The sequence below is a fragment of the Lagopus leucura genome, unplaced genomic scaffold (genome assembly GCF_019238085.1).
Source record: "Lagopus leucura isolate 7727_CA_CO unplaced genomic scaffold, USGS_WTPT01 Super-Scaffold_1, whole genome shotgun sequence".
NCBI lineage: Eukaryota > Metazoa > Chordata > Aves > Galliformes > Phasianidae > Lagopus > Lagopus leucura.
Window position 1 is genome coordinate 13,925,122 of NW_024962250.1, and position 21,844 is coordinate 13,946,965.

The 21,844-nt window shown below is 35.6% G+C and overlaps 1 long non-coding RNA gene across 1 annotated transcript in view; it reads left to right on the plus strand.

The window, feature by feature from the left end:
- The window catches only part of LOC122188101, a 48,661-nt gene extending 30,919 nt beyond the window's left edge, over positions 1-17,742 (plus strand). Inside the window, exon 3 of the long non-coding RNA XR_006181560.1 lies at positions 17,654-17,742. This is a non-coding gene — a long non-coding RNA (uncharacterized LOC122188101). The remainder of the gene's footprint in view (positions 1-17,653) is intronic.
- Positions 17,743-21,844: the final 4,102 nt, after the last annotated feature.

Here is a 21,844-nt window from a genome sequence, read left to right on the forward strand (position 1 = left end):
GTTAGGAACAGCGGACAGTACTCTGCAATTTTACTGATTGTTGTCTGTTTACCATAATTACAGAGAAATTTTAAACTTCCGCATTTTGTTGTAGGCATAATATTAGGTAGGGAATAGCAGCAGAACATTTTGAGTAGTCTGTTATTGTGGATACATCCTGAGGACTAGCTGATGCTATTTTTAGTCACTATGTGGTTAACTGTGACTAGACTGAGGATGTTATTTTTTTGTTCAGTGTTTGAAGTTGCAAACATTGAATTTTGCAGTCTGAAATTGCTGAATGAAAAAAAAATATATCTGAGTTTTAATTAAAAGTTATGCGTATGCACACAGATATTTTCCTATTACTGGTCTATATTGCTGTAGCTCAATTAAATTCATTTAAGTTTCTGTTGAAGTAAGTCAGCTGAATAAGATAAAAATGTAAGTTCATAAGCCAATTCCAATATATCCATTATTAAGGCTATATCCTTAATCTATGATTTATACATATGTAACTGTATACATTTTCATGTGTGTATATATATGTATATATGTATATATAAATGTGTATGTATGTATATATACATGCATATAAGTGCTGCCCTGAAAGTAATGCCTCCTATTTTAGTATGTTGGCTGACAAAGTCAGAGGCAGATGGTGGTGGTATGGCAGTAGAGGTCAAACCTTCCCACAGATATTCCATGACATGTTGCCAAGCAACAGATGGCAGCAGAGAGGCAGTCTGACAAAATGATGTCTCACACGGAAGCGGGTATGAAGCAAAGCAGTGGAACTGAATTCCTCCATGTGGAAAAAAATGGCACCCACCAACATTCACTTATGCTTGCTTGATGTTGGTAGAAATAGAATTAAAGAAAGAACATTGTAAAGCAACTGAAATTTAAGAAAAGTATACACAAATCAGGTGTATTCTCAATTACTGGTCTGTACAAAGGACTTACAAATAATTTTTAAAATGTTTTAAATTCATTTGTATTCTTATTTGCAAGGACTTGATTTAACATTTTGGATTAAGCTGTGACTGCCATAACCTCTTAATTTTATGGCTACCTTAAGTAGCAGTTACAATTGCAGCCTCTGTTCTGGGAAATTCAGGAATTTCTTTTGTGCAGGATCAGTAGCCCAGAGGCATGATGAGGTAGAGAAGGAAACAGAATCATGCTGCCACTCCATTTAAATCTAAGATAAATAAAATCTTTGTCCTATACTCTGTGTTGACCATACCCATATGACCTTGTAATGATTCCTATGCTGTTCAGAGCCTAACAGAAAACTTGGCTGTATTTTGTAGAATCTGGATAGCTGACATTGGCAGGGATTTCTAGGCATCTTCCAGTCCAGCTCCCTGCTCAAGCAGAGCCAGCTACAGCAGGTTGCTCAGGGCTTTGTCAATTGACTTTTGAATATCTCCAAGATGACCCCTCTGGATAATTCACTCCATTATAGAAAGGTTGTTCTTATGTGTAAATGGAATTTCCTGTATTTCAATCTGTGACCATTGTTTATTCATTGAGAAATACTGCAAACAGTCTCGTTCCACTCTGACCCTACTCCTCTCTAGGCTGAAAAATCCCAGTTCTCTCACACCCTCCTTGCACGGCAGATGTTCCAGTCACTGAATCATTATCATGGCCCTCTGCCAGACTCAATCCACTAAGTCCATGTCTCTTGTACTTGGGCCTAATACTCCAAATATGGCCTTTCCAATACTTAGTAGAGGGAAAAGTTCATGTTACTCAGCCTGTTGGCAATGCTCTTCCTACTGTATACCAGGATGTTGTTTTGGACTTCTTTGCTACAAGCCCACATTGCTGGCTTTTATTCAACTTGTCTGCCAGTACGTACAACTGAGTTTTTGCAAAACTGCTTTCTAGCCAGTTGCCCCAGCTTGCACTGGTTTACAGAATTATTTCTCCCCAGGTGCAGGAATTTGTACTTCACTTTTTGGAACTTTACAAGATTCCTGTCAACCTGTGGAGATCTTTCTTAATGGCAGCACAATCACCTGTTGTGTCAATTGTTCCTCCCCATACTGTATTATCCTGCAAAATTTCTGAGGGTATCCTTTGGTCCCTTGTCTGTACCATTAATGAAGATATTAAACAATATGAAGCATTAGCTGTGGCTCTTAGCGGTAGTTGTTAGAGTTAGGATAGTATGGTTAGGCTGTGGTTGGACTTGATCGTTAAGGTCTTTTCCAACCTGAGCAGTTTTAGGATACTATGACCACACTGAGAAGAAAATTAGCCTGGAAGTGGCTGCAACGGGTAATGATTATCTGCTTCTGTTTGTTATGAAACATATGACTTTATAATTGCTTCCTAAAAATGATCATTTCTCTTCACCATCTCCCCCTATTCTCCTTCTCTTTCCAAGCAGGAAAAATCATATAGACTCATTCTTATCTGAGCAACCTTCTTCATTTTTCTTTGTAATCGTTCTTTTTCATTGTCCATCTCATTTATTGTACTTGGCCAGAACACCAATGTCTACCAGCTGCCAGCTGTTAAAGGAAAATAAGAAGATGCATCCATGCTGAATTGTTTCCCTGTCTGTCATGAAAACAGTTTGCATTCCACACAAAAAATTCATTCGTGGTGTAAGGGAATTGACGTCAGTACTGTTACACCCAGAATGATTTTGGCCCTGCATATTCATTATGCAATACTTTCAGATGCAGAACTCCATCATGAACAAATGACTGCCAGATGTGAGAGTAAGATCTGCTCCTTTTTGTGAGGTCTATGAACATATTCCCATATGTGGACTGTAAACTTTCTCAGTGTATAAATCTATATATTCTTCAAGAATAACTATGCGGAAAATATTTTAAATGTCAATATAAAAAACAATATAAAAAACAATAACAAAAACCTATACTTATTGCTTCAAATGCTTCAGTATTTGAAAGTACACTAAACTGAGAAGAGCTGTTGACTCCCTCAAATGTGGAGAGGTCTTGCAGAGAGATCTTGACAAATTAGAATGTCTGACGACAAGATAGAAGGCTGTACAAAGACACCTGTATTTAAAGATGATCTTGTATTTCTGCATTTATTCATATAAGCAAGCACCTGAAAGTCCTGCATATTCACTTCTCCTACAAATTACACCTTGATCTCTTGATTCTGGAGGTCATCATAATATGGCACTTTGCAAGGATATTTGACCAAACAGTGTTTTCTTTCCATTTATTTCTTCCCATTATGGTAAATCTTTTGGATTGCTGGTTCTCCTTGAAAAGATCTTCTCACCTAAACAATTAACTTTACAATTGCTTTTTCCTTCCTACTTCCTAGGATGCTAATACTACCAATATTGCCTTTTAGCAGTTTACTGCAGAAAATAAATAGCTCAAGAAGAAACACTCTTTCCAGCTCGTGTTTTCACTGTTAGCAAAGATGAAATCTGAATAAAAATGCGTGTGATAAGTGGAAAACATTTTTTGCACTATCCTTTCCTCTATTTTAATTTGCTCTTTGTTCTAATCCTTTGCCCAAGTACCAAACACTTTGGATTCTCAGTATTTATGGCTGTAATCAATGTATCACACATGCAGTTAATTCTCATTCTGCATGCAACTGCATGCAAAAGTCAACACATTATTGCATGACTTAGACTCTGCTTGCAGTACATTAAGCACTGAAGCTGAACCAATCTCCAGCACAGACTAGAGAGATTAAACTCAACTTAAATCATGTCCAACCTCTTGGCTTGCTTAGGCAATATTGAGTGAAGAGGAATTGTCTTGAGCCGCATATGAAATACATAACAGTTAGTGTACATATGGTTAATGTATATAAGTGGCAAAACATTTAAAAAAATATTTTTAAATTCTGTTGTTAAAACATAAAAAAGAGGACAACAAAAGATAAAAGTTTGGTTTTGTGAAAACTAGTTCATAAGTAAGTTGAAACACAGCACAGGTAAGTTGATTTTCACCTTAAAGGTGCATGTTTAACTCATTTAAATGATCGGTCAAATACGTAAAAAATGCTGAATCTGTGAGCCATTTTTCATCTTCAAGTTCTGGCACAAATTTTCCTTCTGAATCCATAAATGGCATATTTCATTTTGCAAATCATACAATTTTTTTAAGCATTTTATCCTGGCTTAGACACACTGCTTCAGAAAAGTAAATGATACTCCTATAATCACCATCTACAGTTTTAAAGGAACTCCTGGAACTGGCAGAAACAGTAATTAAATACATATAACTAAACTGGTTAAAAACATACTGCAAATTATTTTATATTCTTTATGAGCTTTTTTAGATGTTGAAAATTACAAAATTTTCAGTGCAACTGAAGTACTCTTGATATTTCTTCCACAGTGAATGTCTTCTGAAATTATTTTACTCAAGCCAGAGATTAATAATTAAATAAGAAAACTTACATGTCTGCTTGATGACAAAAAACTCGTGTCATCACAGGCACATATACATGTAGGCGGGTCAAAATAATATTATTGGCAATCATTGTGTTTTGTTTGCCAGGTAGCACAAGTGCTAATGTAATGCACAATACACGAGGGTCCTTATTTGACTGAGCATGTGTGGTGGGCACCAGAGGCAGAGTTAGCACTGCACTGTGCCCTCCCCTTCACAGAGTTCTATTGTTGCATATACAGCCTGAATCACACAATCAACTCATGAAAAAATATCACTAAAAATCACATAATTATGCCAAAAGTTTAAGATCTTATTGGTCTACATTACCAACTGTTCAGGGCTGCATGTGGCCCATAGGCCACAGGATGGACATGCCTGCTGTAAATGATAACAGCCTAACCTGGCTGCATGATATTAACAGTAGAGTCTGTCCCATTCCCACTGGCTTCACTGTTTACTACCTGTGTTTTAAAACCAGACTAACTGATAAGAGGATTTTTACAAGTAGCACTATTCTTGAACATCATATTCAGCATGTGGTAAATACAACAGCATGAATCAATAAGAAAATTATATTATTAAACCTTTCCCAGACTTATTAATAGTGGATTTTGGCTTAAAATACCCAGACCACTAAAATTACTCAGTTATCCTAGATATGTACGTGCCTTACAGTTTCTGCTATTCTGTACACTTTGAAGTTTATGGAAATTCAAGGGAATTAGCAAAAGTAATATTTGGACAGTAAACAGCAGTAGAAGGTATGACTTTTCAATATGTAGTGCTAGTATGTTTCTTTCCTGTACCTTTCACCAACAAGACATCTCTCATGGCATTTCTACCTCAGCCCTGCTATCCAACCCAATATTTAATTTTTATAGTCTTAATGCAAATAACAAAAGAACCTTACAGTATCCAAGAAGATCAGGGTATATTTCAATTACTATGTCTGTATTGTCCCAGTGATATATACTTTTTTTTTTTTAAAACAAGATTTTAGCATACTAAATTTTGGAGAAATTCATCCATAAACCTGCCTGAAGCTTTGAATCTTCATATAGAATAAGGCTGAAGTAACCTTGAATTTCTCAATTCAGGAACTTTCTAGGGTTATCTGGTTTAAGCTAGAATATTATTTAGAAGATTTCTGCTTTCCAATGAACTGTGCAGTTTTTTCCTCACCTTTAAGACAAATGCTGAAAATAGGCAAAGCATTATTTCTATACAATTTTTCCTGAATTATATTTAGTTATTAAGCTATTTTGGAGAGTTGGACTTGGCTTGAGTTGTATGCAAAAAGCAAATGCCACTAAGAACTTCAGGTCTGTGATAAATCTGCACCAGACTATCCCTGGAACAAGAATGGAGGGTTTTGGCACAGATTCCATCTGGTTTAAGAATCAGGCAAGAGCACACCTGAAAATAATCCTATGCAGCTGTTGCTGTTTCTGAATGCAAAGCCTCCTTCTTTGGGATTATGTCTTTATTACAGCTATGAAAAATTGTAGAAGATTCATGGGAAATAATTAAAATAATTAAAACTTTAAAGCACCGCTTCAGATAGATTGCTCAGGCACAGAGACATTTAAGCTTGCTGTAGGAAGTGTATATCTTTTCAGTCAGAAAATATCTTGAATAAAACATGCTTTCCATGCTTATCAGAATTACTATTTATAACTATTTGTTTCTCTTCACTTTTTGACTGGAGAGGTGCATTCTATTCACGGCACAGAGAAGGTAAGACTCTGAACGAAGTAATGCTAATGCAGTCATTCTCTAACATACACTGGAATGACGAAGGCAACAAAACCCTCTCTGACAGTAGGACAAATAGTTTGAGAGATCCAAAGCAGGGAAGTTAACAACAAGGAAAGGGGCATAAAACCGAACTGCAGAAGCAGAGAAGCCCCATGTGAAAATCACTCTTGGGTGGCTCAGCCCATTCTATTTTTCACCTTAAATGCATATATGTCTGGAAAACATATCTCCTTAGAGAAATGATCAGGCAATAGAAGGTCAACATACCTAAGCTGAATTCAATCTTGAGATTTATTTCTAGTGAGTGTTCTACATCTGTATGAATAATAGCCAGTTCATCACAGTATTAACAGCCCAGAGCCCTTCAAGAACAATCCAAAACTAGAGCAGCAGAGGAACTGTGGAAGAAGTTAGAGCACCAGAGCTCTGGGAGCTGGGGAGTTGTGCAACACATGCTTGCAATACCATTGGCTCTAGATACCACTCTGAGACCATCCATTTCCAAGTTTTCTAAAAAAAGTGGAATATAAAAATGGTAAGACATAAGCAGTGGTATTTCAGCAGAACTCCCTTTCCTTACTCACAGCCATCATACAGTAACCAGTTTCTGAGATGATATATTTGATATCCTATGGAACTTCAGTAGTTGAAGTCAGTGGAGTTATTTACAGTATAAATCAGACTCAATCTTGCTCTGTTTCCTGTAGTTTTAATACAGTTATTACTTTATTTCTACAACTAATTTCTCACAGCTGTAGCATTTATTCAAAATCCTTGGCTGCTTGCTTCACTTCTTTCTGCTGCCTGTACAATTTGATCATCTGGAGTATACTACTTTAAAACTGCAACACACACACCAGTTGAGGGACATTTTTCTCCTTATTGCTCCAAATGAAATGATTTCTGTTCAGGTAACTAAATATAGATTTCCTATATACATACAGATAAGATAAGATACATATGGATAAGATAGATACACGCTTATGTATCTATCTTTGTCAGTACATACATAGAAGAACGCTCTCTGACATCAGGACCACAAGCAAGGGGCCTGAACAGAAGCCAGAGTGTAACAGATTAGACATTACAGACCATCAGTGAGGTAAAGGCCAGTAGTTTATCAGCTCCTCAGTGTTATTTTTGTTTGTCATGCTAGTATTGTTCTAGGTCTCTGTTGTGTCAACTGCAGTCAGGAAACTAGTCAACAGTGGTGTGCCCTTGACAAAAAAGTACATGTAGTAACAGTAAAAAATAATTCCTTTGAAGATGGAGTAAAAGCAGTAATTGTTCATTTCTTGGATGCTTGTGGAGAAATCTGTTTTTAGAAGCAGTAACGCTAAAGGAATGACCTAACAGCAGTTTCTCATCTTCTCTCTTTGTTCAAATTTTTGAATACAAATGTTCAAGATTCAGCAAGTATTTAAGTCTTCATTTCAAATAGTAATATAATGTAAACACATACTTAATTCTAAATGTGAGATTTGAAATATCAGCACACTCTTTGCACTCACAACTCCTTAATCACCTTAATCAAAATAATCCTATGTGTAGAATAGCTTTTCATCTGTTTCCTGCAAACTTATTATTTTTAGGCATTTATGGCTCTAATCCTACAGATAGCACCTCAGGTCTGTCAGGTTCCTGGATAGAAGCTCAATCTGGTATTCACTTAATCTTTCTGCTTAATCAGTTTAGTTTAACATCTGCTAGCTTGGATTCTAACAATGTTTTACTAAATAGTGACCTGTGGTAGCCAACTCAGAGCTAAGACTTTAGATGCATTTTGCCATGGATAAGAATTAGACAAAACTATAAAAGTTCAATTGACTCATTAAAAATCTTTTCCTTAATGTTTACAAGGACCTCAGACATTTTGTGGCATTTTTGTCACATATATTTTTTTAAATGTCCATGAATTACTCTATATTTTGTATGTCTTTATATATCTATCTGTATTGATATAGAGATGAACTCCATATGTATACACATATATGGAGATATTTTACACACGTAAGCATGTGTATATACATATATGTATATATAACATACTTGAAAATTTATTTTTTGTTACTAGTGAAATCATTATTTGCCATTGCAGAGATCTGTGTCAGTCCAGAACAGAAAATCTATCGTAGTTGTCTTTTCAACTTCCAGGAAAATTCTCAATTTCTTTTGACAACTACTTAAATTTTCTGCCAATTTGATTCTTTCTCTGATGCCTGCTGAAATCTGACAGACCTCCTTTTGTTTTATAAGTTTGTCTATTTTACAAGTTAGCACCATCCCTCTCTGATTATGTTGTTTTAATCTGCTTTTATCTAGAAGTAGCCATGAAACAACTCTATGTCTATAACCCTATACAATTTAAAATTTTTTTATTGGTCAAATTTTCATACGTCAAATTATCTATTTTTTGTCTTCTGTGAGGCAAGTGCAAAGCGATGATAATTAGCAACCCATACCTCAAAGCTGTTAAAAACTCCATTGGTTTTATAGTGACAGGGTGATCCAGTCATGGCTTTGGACATGCGACAGTCAGAAGTTACTAGCTGCTGGCCAATGCTCAGTTCTTAGATGCAGCAGGGGTGTATGCTGCCTTAGGACGTGCTTTGATTTCATGTGCTCAGCAAAACTGGAACATGAGACAACACAGATGATAACAATATCTCCTATCACTCATTAAATAGCATATTTTAAATCTGGGGAAAATTTTGCATTAAATGTTTCTCATTACTACTGCCAATACAAAGCTAATGTTTAAGACAATGGTTAGCACATTAATCATCCAGAGAGTAGAGGAAACGTCCTAGCAGAGCTGACTAAGCTGAGGGATTCTGGAGAATGTTTGCACTATGAATTAGTCACCCTTTGACAGTCATAGAGCTGGCTTGCACTGGCAGAGAGGTAGCTGGCTTTGGAGCTGACTATTTTTAGTATGAATACATAGAGATGACTAGCACTGCATCATGACTTGGAGTTAACAAGTAGCATTTGTCAGAAATGCAATGTTCAACGGAATTTAAGAAATATCATAAGTGACTGCATCTATGTCTAACAAATTTACCACTGAGAGGAAGTGATTTAGCACACAGGACAGCATCTAGGTATGAAGAAATAATGAGTTTGTGAACAGAGAGAAACAAATGTGTCTCAAAATGGTCATCAAAGAACAGAAAATAATGAAATGAGCCAGAAAGATCATCCTATTACAAACTGTCCCGCTATCTATCATTGCACAAGTTAAAAATACGTACGGTGGAAGTAGGTGTATGTATGAACTGCATCATATCTCAACAGGGTGGGAGAGACTTGAGAACAAAGAATGAAGGGTGCACTTTGTGTTAAGTATAAGAAAGATATGAAAGATATAAAGCAGTTAGATGAGGTGTTGAAGAAGACATATGAAATACATCTGCCTCTTTGTGCTACTATTTGCCAAGTAGAATAAATATTATGAAGACAACAATCGGTGCCTGAAAGAAGGAACAGAAAAAAAACCCAAAAAACCAGTATAAGTAATATGGAAACCCCTAAATTACTCAATCTTCATGTACAGAAACAATTCATATTTCAAAATTCAGAGAGGAAGTTCAAGTTCAGCTTCTAGTCCACAAAGGAGCTGAGCAATACTTGGATAGAGCAGAATATAGAATGGTAAAATACTCAACCAACTTATATGACAATAAGAAGGGGAAAAAAGAAGGAATAAAAGGAGTGAGTTGTTTGAGAGCAATAGATATAAGCTGTCATAAAATGGAAATATTATTTCCTATTTCACATGCAAATTGCCTGCAGATTTGCTTCTTTTGCACTAATTCACTTTATTCTAACTTAGATTATTTGAGGAGAAATGCTATTTTATCACCAGCAAGTACTGACTACATGAGGGAGCTTGTTCTTCACACTCTGTAGTACTGCACTAAGAGTAACAGCCTGTGGGGAATCCATGGTCTCATTCTCACCTGAAAACCTTTGCAGTTGCTGGCTTCACAGCACTACTTGAAGCAGACCTGATTGATCTTCTGTTGAAATAATAAAATGTAAGCATCAAATCCAGCTCACTTGCTATGATTGTTCTGGTCAGGATATGCAACTGGCTAAATAAAGCTAGGTGAAAGGCAGAAATTCTGTCTCAGGTTTCACTCCATGTAATTCAATTACTTTTGTATCATGGTCAAGGTAGATACTGGAGCGAATGTGGTCTGTGAAATCCGCACTGCAATGATGACATTTTGGATGGTTTTTCCCCACTTATACTGAAGGGTTGTGAAATAATTATTTTCCCTGAAAAAATCATCTTTTTATCAGAAATATTACCAGCTGTTTTTTTCTGTATATGAGAATATAGTTATTTATATTAGAAGGAGGATGCTTCTACTTGAAGTGACATAAATATTCCATCTTTTTAAAATAAATAATAAAAAAGGCAGAATACAAACTGTCACAGGTGATGAAAAGATGAAGGTCTTCAGTTCTGTACAGCACATTGTTGGGCTGCACTGAATGTGAAGAATCCTGCCATCTCTGTTTTGAAGAATATATTTTGGAGAGCATACACTCAACAAAACTGCACTGTAAATTTTCTGGCATTCTGACATAGGTCCAAATACATGCAGTGGACAGATAAGAGGAAAAGGTTCCTTTTCACTGTTGCCTCACCTTTGCATCTGGACATGTTTCAGATATAGCACATAAAATAGGGTTTCGGAGACCAGGCATGCCATCCTGCCCACACAGGAGAATGATGACCAAACACAGCACAAACTGAAAATAGAGCTCAGCCAGTGAGTCACTCGTTTGTGACATTCTCTGCTATGGCATGAGAAGAAACTTCAGCAAATTCTTTTTCTGTCATATTCAGCCATGGAGCTAATTTCAAATGAAGCCACACACATCTGACACACCCAAACCCAGACTTCATTATGAGGGACATTTCATGTTTTAGACCCAAATTTACATCAGGCATGTAAGGACACAGTGTTCTCTTTTCTATTATAGTAAACTACTTGCAGGAAAAACACTGAATCATAAAGTTCAGGTTAAGAGCTTTCCTATTTAATTTTAAACCCTTTGCACTCTTCTCTTGTACATTCACTTTAGGATTTTGACTAAGTCATCAGTCTTGATTACAAATCCTCCTTTAAGCCTTACAGCATATTAGAGATAACTCAAATACATTATGTTGTAAACTCCCTTCTATATAAACCTTGACTCAAAATAAATGTTTTTTGTCCTCAATAATCAGTATGAAATAATGGCATTTGAGCTCATTGGTGATATATCTACTATTCCAGTTATCAAAAAACTAGAAAACTATTTTGGAATGGCTAGACTATTCTAGCTTTGTAAAAACTAGATCTATTGACTATTTGCTGTTTACTACTACTTTTTTTTTTTTTTTTTCCTGCTTCCTGAACAAATACTTTGGAAAGCAAGGTTTCCTAAACAGCATTTCTTCTTCTGGATACTTCATAACCAGAACTTACATATTTGGCACTGCACTTTAGCCACCTCTGAGCTGAAACACAGAAGCTACTCTGGACTGGTGTTAAAAATGTTTACTTTCAAATTAAATAATAACTAATGTTCTTTTATCACGCCTGCACATATTAATGTTAATAATGTTAATTAATTTTAATTAAAATAATATCACATATTAGCTATTTAGGAGACTGAAAAACACCTATCAGCATTATTTTTCAGTAAACCAAATCCTGTATAAAGATCTGCCCTCATCATCCTATAAATACTATTTGTCTGTCAGACTTAAGACAATTTTTCATAATTCCCCAGATGTCCAACTTCAATTACTGTAAACTCAGACAGGTGTGACTTCCTAAGAAGCGGATGATCCAGAGGACCTCAGGGAAAAGAAGAAAGCTCAGGGGAAAGAGACTGTTCTCCCAAGTTGTGCAGATTCTCTACACGGATCTAATTTTTGTTCCTGCTTCTTGTTTCCTTTTCTATTGAATCAGTTTGTGCCTCCATTTTTCACACTGAAGCTATGCCAGGAGGTGGACTGAGGCAAAAAATTCATATAGCATCACTTTCATGATAATTAGTGGCCTAGAGAGATACAGTAAAAATCATATTGCACTGTACTACCTGCAAACTATTTTTTACTTTCATTAAGTGTTCACAATAAAGGACATAAACTGGAAAAGTGGAAAGAAGTTTGATTACATTGCTCTTACTGTTTTCAGCAGTAAATGACGTTGATTCATTTCCTCTGCTATAACATTTTATCATCTCAGTGAATGATACAGAGCTGAGCAGATTTCAAGTGCATTGCAGAATCAAAGAAAGAGCATCAGCTGAACCATAACCACAGTGTCTTAAGCACGTATGCTTGACAATACATGTAACACATTACTGAGTCACACAGAATGGCAAAACAAATATTTTTGCTCCAAATTTTAAATTTGTTTACATTAGCTTTTGACAGCAATTTCGCTTCTTCACCTATAAATTCTGTTCCCCTGTTGTTTTTGTGGAACCTCTATACAGCAGAAAGGAAAACTGGATTCTAAGTCATACTCTCGTATCTGAAAACTTTTTTTTTTTTTTTTTCCCCCTCTGTAAGGAGCTTTCGATGATGACTATGATAATTTATGTATCACATAAAGTATTACTTTATCTAGTAACTATATATGCACATACGCAATACTACCATGCATCGTGTCTGGCTTTGTCTTATTCTCATTCTACTAAAATATCCTCCTCTTTTCATATTCAAAATCTCATAAAAACATTTATTTACTCATCTTGAATGCTCACCTATGTGATCAGTCAGCATTGCCCCTTCTTTGTGCTACCATAGGAAAATGATCTCTACTATTGGTACCTATTAAATGTCCGCTTCCTTTAGGAAAGCTTTTAATTACAGAGAAGCAATCAAGTACCAATTAACCAACTTCACAGTTACCTGGAAGAAAAACAGGAATGATGTCCAGTTCTTGAAGTAATTATCTGGCTCTAACAGGCAGGACTTAAACTGAAGCTTGCCTTGGGCTTTACTAACACAGCAAGTAGTACAATGGAAAAAAAACACCAAAACAACAGATGCACGCTGTCAGAAGAAAGAAGCTGAAGTTACAGTGGTAGGAAAAGATCACTGAGGATCTTCCTATCTCAACTAAACTAGTTTTTTTTTCATGTTACCTCAGCTGCACTGGGTGCCACAGTTTGGTGATGATGCTCACATAAGCCTTGAACTTTTAATTCAATTCTTCTTCCTATATGGAGCTTTGCTGAATTCATGGAAGTAAGGATCTGTTTACATGAATCAAAATACAGAATCCCTGCCATCACTAAGGAAACTGAGGTTTAAAATTTTAAACTGAAGCAAACAGGAAAAAAAAATTATCTTCAAATCATCAACATCAGATGGAAAAACAGGAAGAAATGTTAGACAAGGACAGTCTTTATGTGTGTATAATACTGAGGATGGTGAAGCATTGATCTCTAACTGATGCCTGCTGCAGTGACTCAAATAGTATCGATAAATAGCTGTCACTGACCTTCTTTTTTTTTTTTTTTTTTCAGTGGAGGAGCCAAGGTCACAAAGCTCTGTGATGCAGCTGCCTCCATGCATAGGAATAGTTGTGAGATTTTGATTTTTTTATTATTGTAACTAGAAGTATGCTATTTTGTAATAGCATGATATACTTACACACTATAATATTGTACTTAAAAGTTTTAAAGACATGTAAAAAAATAACATCATGATCTTGCATACATGAATACAGGATTTGATAGAAGGATGAAATTCCCGAATATGGAAGCTGGCTAAAACATAATAAAGCTGTAGGGTCTGTCACTATTATCAGGATTCTTTGTCAATCTGGGTTGAAAAGGACTCATGTACTCTAAATGTGTGGACCATTTGTAGTTTTTCATCTGTAATTTCAGTTTTTTATAACTTTATATTATGCCACATGCAATCACATTTCTTTCTCGCAGGAAAGTAAATGAATTTTTCCTGGTATTCCCCTAAAATAAAGGACTGTCTAGCTGATAAGAAAAAATAAAATCCTTTGGGTGCTCCATCTGCTGGACTCCATGAAGGTACAAGAAGAATTAAAACAAACTTATAGATCTACACAGTATTTGCCAGGACAGTATAGTAACAGGTATCAGTTGCCTGGCAAGGCATAATCTCCAGAGGGACCTGGACAGGCTTGAGAGCTGGACCCATGCCAACCTCATGAAGTTCAACAAGGCCAAGAGCAAGGTCTTGCATCTGGGTCAGGGCAAACTCAAGCACAGATACAGGCTGAGCGGAGAATGGCTTGAAAGCAGCTATGAGAAGGATTTGGGAGTGCTGGTTGATGAAAGATTCAACATGAACAAGCAATACATGCTTGCAGCCCAGAAAGCCAACCTTATGCAAATGGGTTGCATCAAAAGAAGTGTGACCAGCAGGTCAAGGGAGGTGATTCTGCCCCTCTACTCTGCTCTTGTGAGACCCCATCTGGAGTACTGTGTCCAGTTTTGGCGCCCTCAGAAAAAGGGCTGCACAGAAAAGCTGGGGAGGAACTTTTCATAAGGGCAGGTAGTGGCAGGACAACAAGAAATGGTCTTAAATTGAAAAAGGGTAGATTTAGAGTAGATATCAGGAAATTCTTTACTGTGAGTGTGGTGAGACACTGGAACAGATTGCTCAGTGAGGCTGTGAATGCTCCTTTAAACTGGAATACAGAACTTTTAAATTGAGAATAATTTAAGACATCATTTAAATACTCGTGGAAATATGAATGGGAAAAGATGAAGACTAAAGTATGAAATCAGAAACTCAACAAATTCAGAATCATCTTTCTTTTTTCCTTTTCCCCATTCACAAGAGTCAGAAAACAGGTAAAAAGAAAATCACTGGTTACAACATTATCCACGTCTCATTTGATGCTCTATAGTTATAAAGACAAATAGTGATTAGTCTGTCAAAAAAAGCTGAAGTAGGAAAAAAAAACAGCATAGAACAGACTGTAAAATGGCTCCACTACCCAAAAATTGTTAGGTAGCTCTTTTTTTTTATTGCTAATTACCCAAATTACATGCAGGATGCTCACAGCACTGTATATTTAAAACCAATCCTGTGTCAAAGATTTGAATCTTTTGCTCCTTCAAAATGAAAATCCAAGGATTTTGTTTGGGTATGTGCGTGGGTGTTAAGCTGATTTCAGTAAGAGATGTTTTGGTCTGATATAATTATAGAAACAGGATATAAGAAAATGAATGTTATTACATGGATCTTATTTTTAATGTGGATAGGCACCCCCCCTTTTATAACGTTACAGCCTGAAGGTTTTCCGTTTTTGTTTCTAAGGTTCTATGAAGAAAAGGGCAGTATCCATTCAAAGATATGTAAACTATCCAAAAGCATCACATCAAATGCTAAAAAAGTTAGGCTGCTGCTCCTGGTGTTATTGGTCAGCTGCAATATTAGTCTCAGGAATTCAGTTCCCCAAAAATGCAGTCCTCCAGTGCTACAAAAGAATTAAAAGATGACTTTTTACTGCAGTGGAATGGTAATAATGATTTGCAGAATGGAATCTCAAGTTCCACTTCTTGGATAAGTTTTGCCTCAGAACAACTTCAAAATTGCTTGACATGAGCAAATAAAGGTAAACATGAAATACTTTTCACTGAAGTTGACGATGCTTGAAAATAAATCATTCCTGATACACAAAAGCAGGGAAAGACAAAAGAATTCCAATCCAATAACAAGAAGCTCACTCAGAGAAGTTTTCAATACTCATACCAGTTGCTTAGACAATCTTTACAAAGTTCATGACAGTTAATTCTGTTCTGAAAACAACTGCAGACCTTTTCTGAAAAGACTGTCTAAATATTTAAAGCTGGATATGTTTCATAAGAGGCAAACTATACTAAAGAAAAATGAGAGTCTTTGAACATACCATATACATCTTTTATATATAGAAGCCCAAGATTTGCATATTTAGGTTTAGAAGAGGTTTCTCTGCCTTCTGTCTTCTGGAGTTTGAACTAATGAGCTTTATTTAATTTGGCTTGAGTGAGGAGTTAGAGGCTTATCGAGAATGCAAAGATATTTCAATAGGCTTGCCAGAGTACCAGAGACCAAGTTTCAGTGTGTTTAAAACCAGATTGAATACATAATCAATACAATAAATAATTCTTTGAGAAAATTTAGAAGCAAATGTAACTACAGAAGAGACTAAAACAGCCCAGTCTAAGTGTCTAGTGAGGTTTTCCCCCACTTGAAGTTCTGTGTCCCTGTGACTGCAAGAGACAAAATTAATCAGTTTTTAACTCTTATCATCTTGTCTTTAATTTAAAATAGAGTCCATAATAAAAAAAAAAAAGTGTAGTGGGATTTTAGACTTTGAACAAAGATAGGCATGTTATTACTGCCATCTTACTGAGCTTCCATAATTTATGTTCCTCTGTTTTGAAACAACATACTGAGCACTTCCTGTGGAGTGCTTATCACCTGGAATGATCCACAACCAAGACTCAATAGTGCATATTCATATCAATATGATTCAATATGAGTATCATAGGGCAATAGCTTTTTCCAGAAAGTGCTCAAGACTATCACAGTCAGGCGTACTTTTTCCTTCAGAAAGAACCTGATTCTACATAGTGCTAAAAATTAGATTACCACTTTAAGAATAAAAAGGAATACAGTAATAATAATGAAGATATTACAGATTTGGTTAATAAATGATGCAAGAAGTCTTAATGGCTACAAAGCCTTACAGGACAATACCTGCTTCTACAGGGAAATAATATTGAAAAAAAAGGTAAGAAATTAAACAGTTATTAATTATTCTGTGAGCAACAGAACGAAAGAAGCTTGATTCCCTGTGTGCATTGGTAGATGCTCCTAGCTCAGTGCCTTAGTCTCTTACTTATATCTTACATCACATCACTGCTCACAACACCTTCTATAGCCTCTAGTGATTTGCTTTGCTTCTGTTCTGGATACCTCCAGTAACTCTTTGAACCCTCCCACAATAATTTCTGCTCTCATGCACCTCTGTCATGGTACTATTGGCTTTTCCTTATCTTGTTTCTCTACTTCCAGAGTACCTCAGCTTCCTCAAACAGCTCTCTCATGATAATGCTGTCAGCTTTACATCTATTACTTATCTACTATCATGCGATCTGATATTTCCAAAGGATACATTGCATTTTTTATGATACTCACTACCAGCAGAATTGATAAACTATTCTTTCAAAGCTGTGATTTTTTTCAAAATTAACAACAAATATTTCTTTACAGAACCGAGGATCTGCTAAACAGATGACATGGAGAGGAAGAAGCTCAGAAGAGACATATGAATAAGCAAAATATAGATCAGTTTCAGACACCCATAAAAAGACAAAATGATAAAAAAAGATGCATATCATTTAAATACACAGCTCCACGTATACAAAAATACTTCTACATTTGGAAAAAAAACAAATTAAATATAGCCACAGAAAATTTAAAATTTCTCACCCTGATGTATTTTCAGGAGAAAACACTTTTCCACAAGATGCCTCAAAGTCATTCAGTCATAGAATTCCACCAACATACCACACACAATCAATAGTTGCCCAAGTAAAATAGGCAAGTGAATATATAAAAAAGAACTATTAATGGATGTCTACCAATGCACTGCCTTCTAATATGATGATGTCACAGACAGCCACAAAACAGTCAGCTAAAAATACACAGATTTTAAATGTATTCTTGTCCAAAAGACAGCAGCTAAGAAAATACTTTTTAAGGTAGGTTCAAAAGATAAAATCCCAAATACAGTGGAGTTGGTGGCAGGCAAAAAAGCAAGGATTGCCCATTTGTTTTAAAGTCTTTGTAGCACCAGAAGCATCATTAACATTAAATCTAATCTTCTGCATAACACAGGCATGAAACTTAAACATACAGAACACCTTAAAAACATAGAGAGAGACAAAATGCTTCCCTCAAATAGCTTCCAGCCCTATTAATGATAAAATAGCAAATAAAAGAAAGAAAGAACAGGGGAAATAAACAGAACAAATCTGCTATAATTTTAGTTTTGACAGCATGCACACCTTCAGATTTGCATCCTTTAAAGGAATTAAAAAAAAAAAAACAGACAAGTAAGTCCACAAATACACAAGTGATATATTTATCAAAAAATACTTCCTTAGGAATTATGAGAGATTATAAAACCATTGGATATTCAAAGCCTCCTGTCACTGTAGGTTTTACTGTTGACGCAGGCTACATGATGTGGAAATGAAGAACTGTAAAGGCAGTTAGAGAAAAGAAGAGTGTGTAAGAGCTCCCAGCTTCCACAGTCAGTTCTGCCATTGTTTTTTTTTTTTTTTTTTTTTTTTTTTGTGGACTTCCACACATGGTCTCAACTTTTTAAAAATTAGAGAGTCTATTATCATCTGAATTTTTGCCTTTGATATATGGAAATCAAAATGAAATTCTGTAGTTGGAAGAATAAGATATATACAGGAAAAACTTTCATCTTTTACTTTTTTTTTCCCATGTGCTTCACTGTAAGTGCAGATCCACAGTCAAAACCAAAAAAACAGAATATGGAGACCAAAGACACACACTGAGGACTGTTATTGAGGCTTCATAGTTGTGACCATCAATAACTATCTGTCTTTGACAAATCCTAAAGTCATGTACTCAACCTGACAGTTGAGAGCAGGATTTGTGTTAAGAATATTATTCATTAATATATATCACAATGATAAATGCAAAATATTCGCTCTCCCACCAGAAGTGTGTAAATTTATGGAAAATAGATTACAGTGGCTGAAGCGTGTAGTGAAAAAAATGTGATAGAATGCGGATACAAACAACTGTATTTAGAACAAAATGCAATACGTAATACTTTCATAGAATACATGACACATGATACACTGGGTTATTCTTAGTAATAATCAGTGAGAAAAAAAACATTCATTATTTCTCTCTTTTGTAGATACTTGGAAGCATTTTTAAGAATAAACTACTGAATCTTCTCTTCTGATGTTGAAATTCTTCTGGTTTTGGGGTTGTTGTTTTTTTTTTTTTTTTTTCCAGCGTAACATCTTTTTGTTTGTTTAATAATTTTTGAATTAAACTAATAAATGTGATCTTCATAACTTGGAATGAACCACCATATTTTTCGGTAGGGCCAATGGTATTTTGTTTATGAGCACCACAGTTTATTGCCAAAAGCCACTTGAAGCTAAATTCAGAACTTTTGAAATGCTGTGGACAATTCATTAAGTATGTAGGCAAAGATATTTTCCTACACATCAAGTAAATTGGAGTTTTCATTAGGGAGACAGCTACACATTTTAAAATTTTATGTCTAAAAGTTCTTATCTACACTCTTCTTCGTCACTACCAAACAAGATGTGCTGCTGAGTTAGGTAGTATTATTCCTTTGTGCAAGCAAAAAGCACCAGTAAATTTCAGAGTTATGTGATTCAATGAAAGCAAAGACCTGTATGTTACATAGTAATTACTCAGAGACCAGCTAAGAAAAAAAGCATCTCTGTAAAACTAGAAGATTGTTTCACTGTAAAATTAGAGGATTACCTTGAACAGATAGAATGGTTGGATATAAATTTTTCTTAATGCACAAGCATTTCCTCTTTATTTATTTAAAAGTTTATTTTGTTACCCGGTATCATTTCAACACTAGGAAGCTCAGGCTTAAGGACTTCATGTCAGCATCCTGATGAACTTCTGGTCATGCTTGTTCTAAAATTTTTGAAACAAACCCCAGGGGATCTCACATGATTTATTCAAGGCAAATGCTGCTGGCTCAGACAGAAAAATGATTGCAAGTGTTTTGATAAAGAAATTATAAAGTGCTTAAGCAGACACTTTAAACTGTTTCTTACAAAGAAACTGTTCTGAACAAAAAGCAAATCAATACAACATCAGTTCATGAAGGTACAACAGGTGGAATGTCCATCTGTCACAAGAAATACATTAAAAAAGTCATCAAGGTGCGTAAAGAACAGCCTTGCAGGTTCTGTTTCACTGCCTCCTCTGAAGTCTAGGTATATCAACATAGGACAAGTCAGATTCTTACTGGCCTACTCTCTATATTAACCTAGATTGGCCAACAAATCTAATCACAGGTAAGAGTACTCCTACTTTTAAAAGGCCCTTTTTTATATATACAGTTCTCATTTATAATATCTGTAAGCAAAATGACACAGCAGGATGTGGGTTCTTTGGAGATAACATGCCTGGTGGCTTTTCTTTCATATCCGTAAATATTCACTGAAGGTGATCATTTCTCGTTGAAGACAGAAACAGAACTTCTACTCATTTCAGGCTCTGAGCCTCAGTGCAAGAACCGTATGAGCTACTGTCTTCTGAGCATGGAAACCTTAAGGAAACCCAAAGGAATCTTAAGAAAACTCAGCACCAAAGTACACAGACTGGAGTCTTCAGAAGTAGTTCAGCAAATTAAATCAGAACATCATCTCTTTGAGACTATAACATTTTAATCCATTTTCTCATCTCAGAGTGAAACAAAAGCTGAAATTCTTGTTTATTGTGCTGAACAAAATATTTAGAAAAAAAATCCAGTGCAGAAATAAGGCAATACTTAATTTCAGCTTTTTCACAACTGAAACACTTTCATATGGCCAAACTGAAGTGGTGTATTTAACATTCAGACCACATGTCTTTAATGAAGCACCACCCATTGCATTTGAAAAGAGTCCCAACTCCACAAGAGAGAGCATGGCTATGAGACATATAGCAAAACAGCTGCAGAGGGATACACATTTCAGTATATACTGACTTAAAATGAAACATTTCAGATTAGTTCAGCAAACCAGAATATTTTGTTTCATATTCAGCCAACTGGAAAGTATCTATTTCTTTTTTTGGTTTTCCTATGAGAAAGCAGAGAGAATCTACATAAAAGATTTTTCCTATGGAAAAATAAAAAATAGATATTGCAACAGTACAATTTCCATAAGGAGGAAAAGAGAAGCCAAAACATTTAGACAGAAAATCCCCAGATCTCTCAAAGGTATCTGAAGGTATTTAAAAATTCATTTGAGCTGCACAGAACAGATCCAGCAGGACTCCAGAAACTTAGTCAATCTTTTTTATATGATAGGTTCCTAAGGAGATTTTCTGAACCAAAATTTGGTAACAAAAGATTATAGAATAGACATGCTTTTTATTTATGCTCTATATCTTGTTCAAACAGGAAAATTAATTCCTTGGTCTTTGCATCTCCTCAAAGCAGATAAGGAATCTTCTCTACAGTAGCATCATATTGGCTGCATCATTTTGCCTCCTAAACACAGTCAGTATCTAAGCATGTTTTTTTCTTAGCCAAACTCTCTCCTTCCCATACCTCTACCTGACAAATGCCAAACATGAATTCAGCTGCATTCAGAAGAATGAGGAAAGAAGTAAACAAAATCAAAACAACCAGAGAGCTTTATAGTCGCCAAAAGCAGCAAATACACACCTGCCACATGGTCAGGGCTTTCTTTAGCACGAAGCGTCATATGCGAATAATGTCTGAACATTTGTGTGAGAGATTGCTGTTAAACAGGAAAGTAGGTGTGTGTCTTTCAAGTGAAGCCTGCAGAAGCTGGATTTCAGAAAAAAAAGTCAAATGCATGCGCCTATATTAATGCCTAAATGTAGAAAAGTGGAGTAGCAAATTAAATAATGAAGGATAAATCAA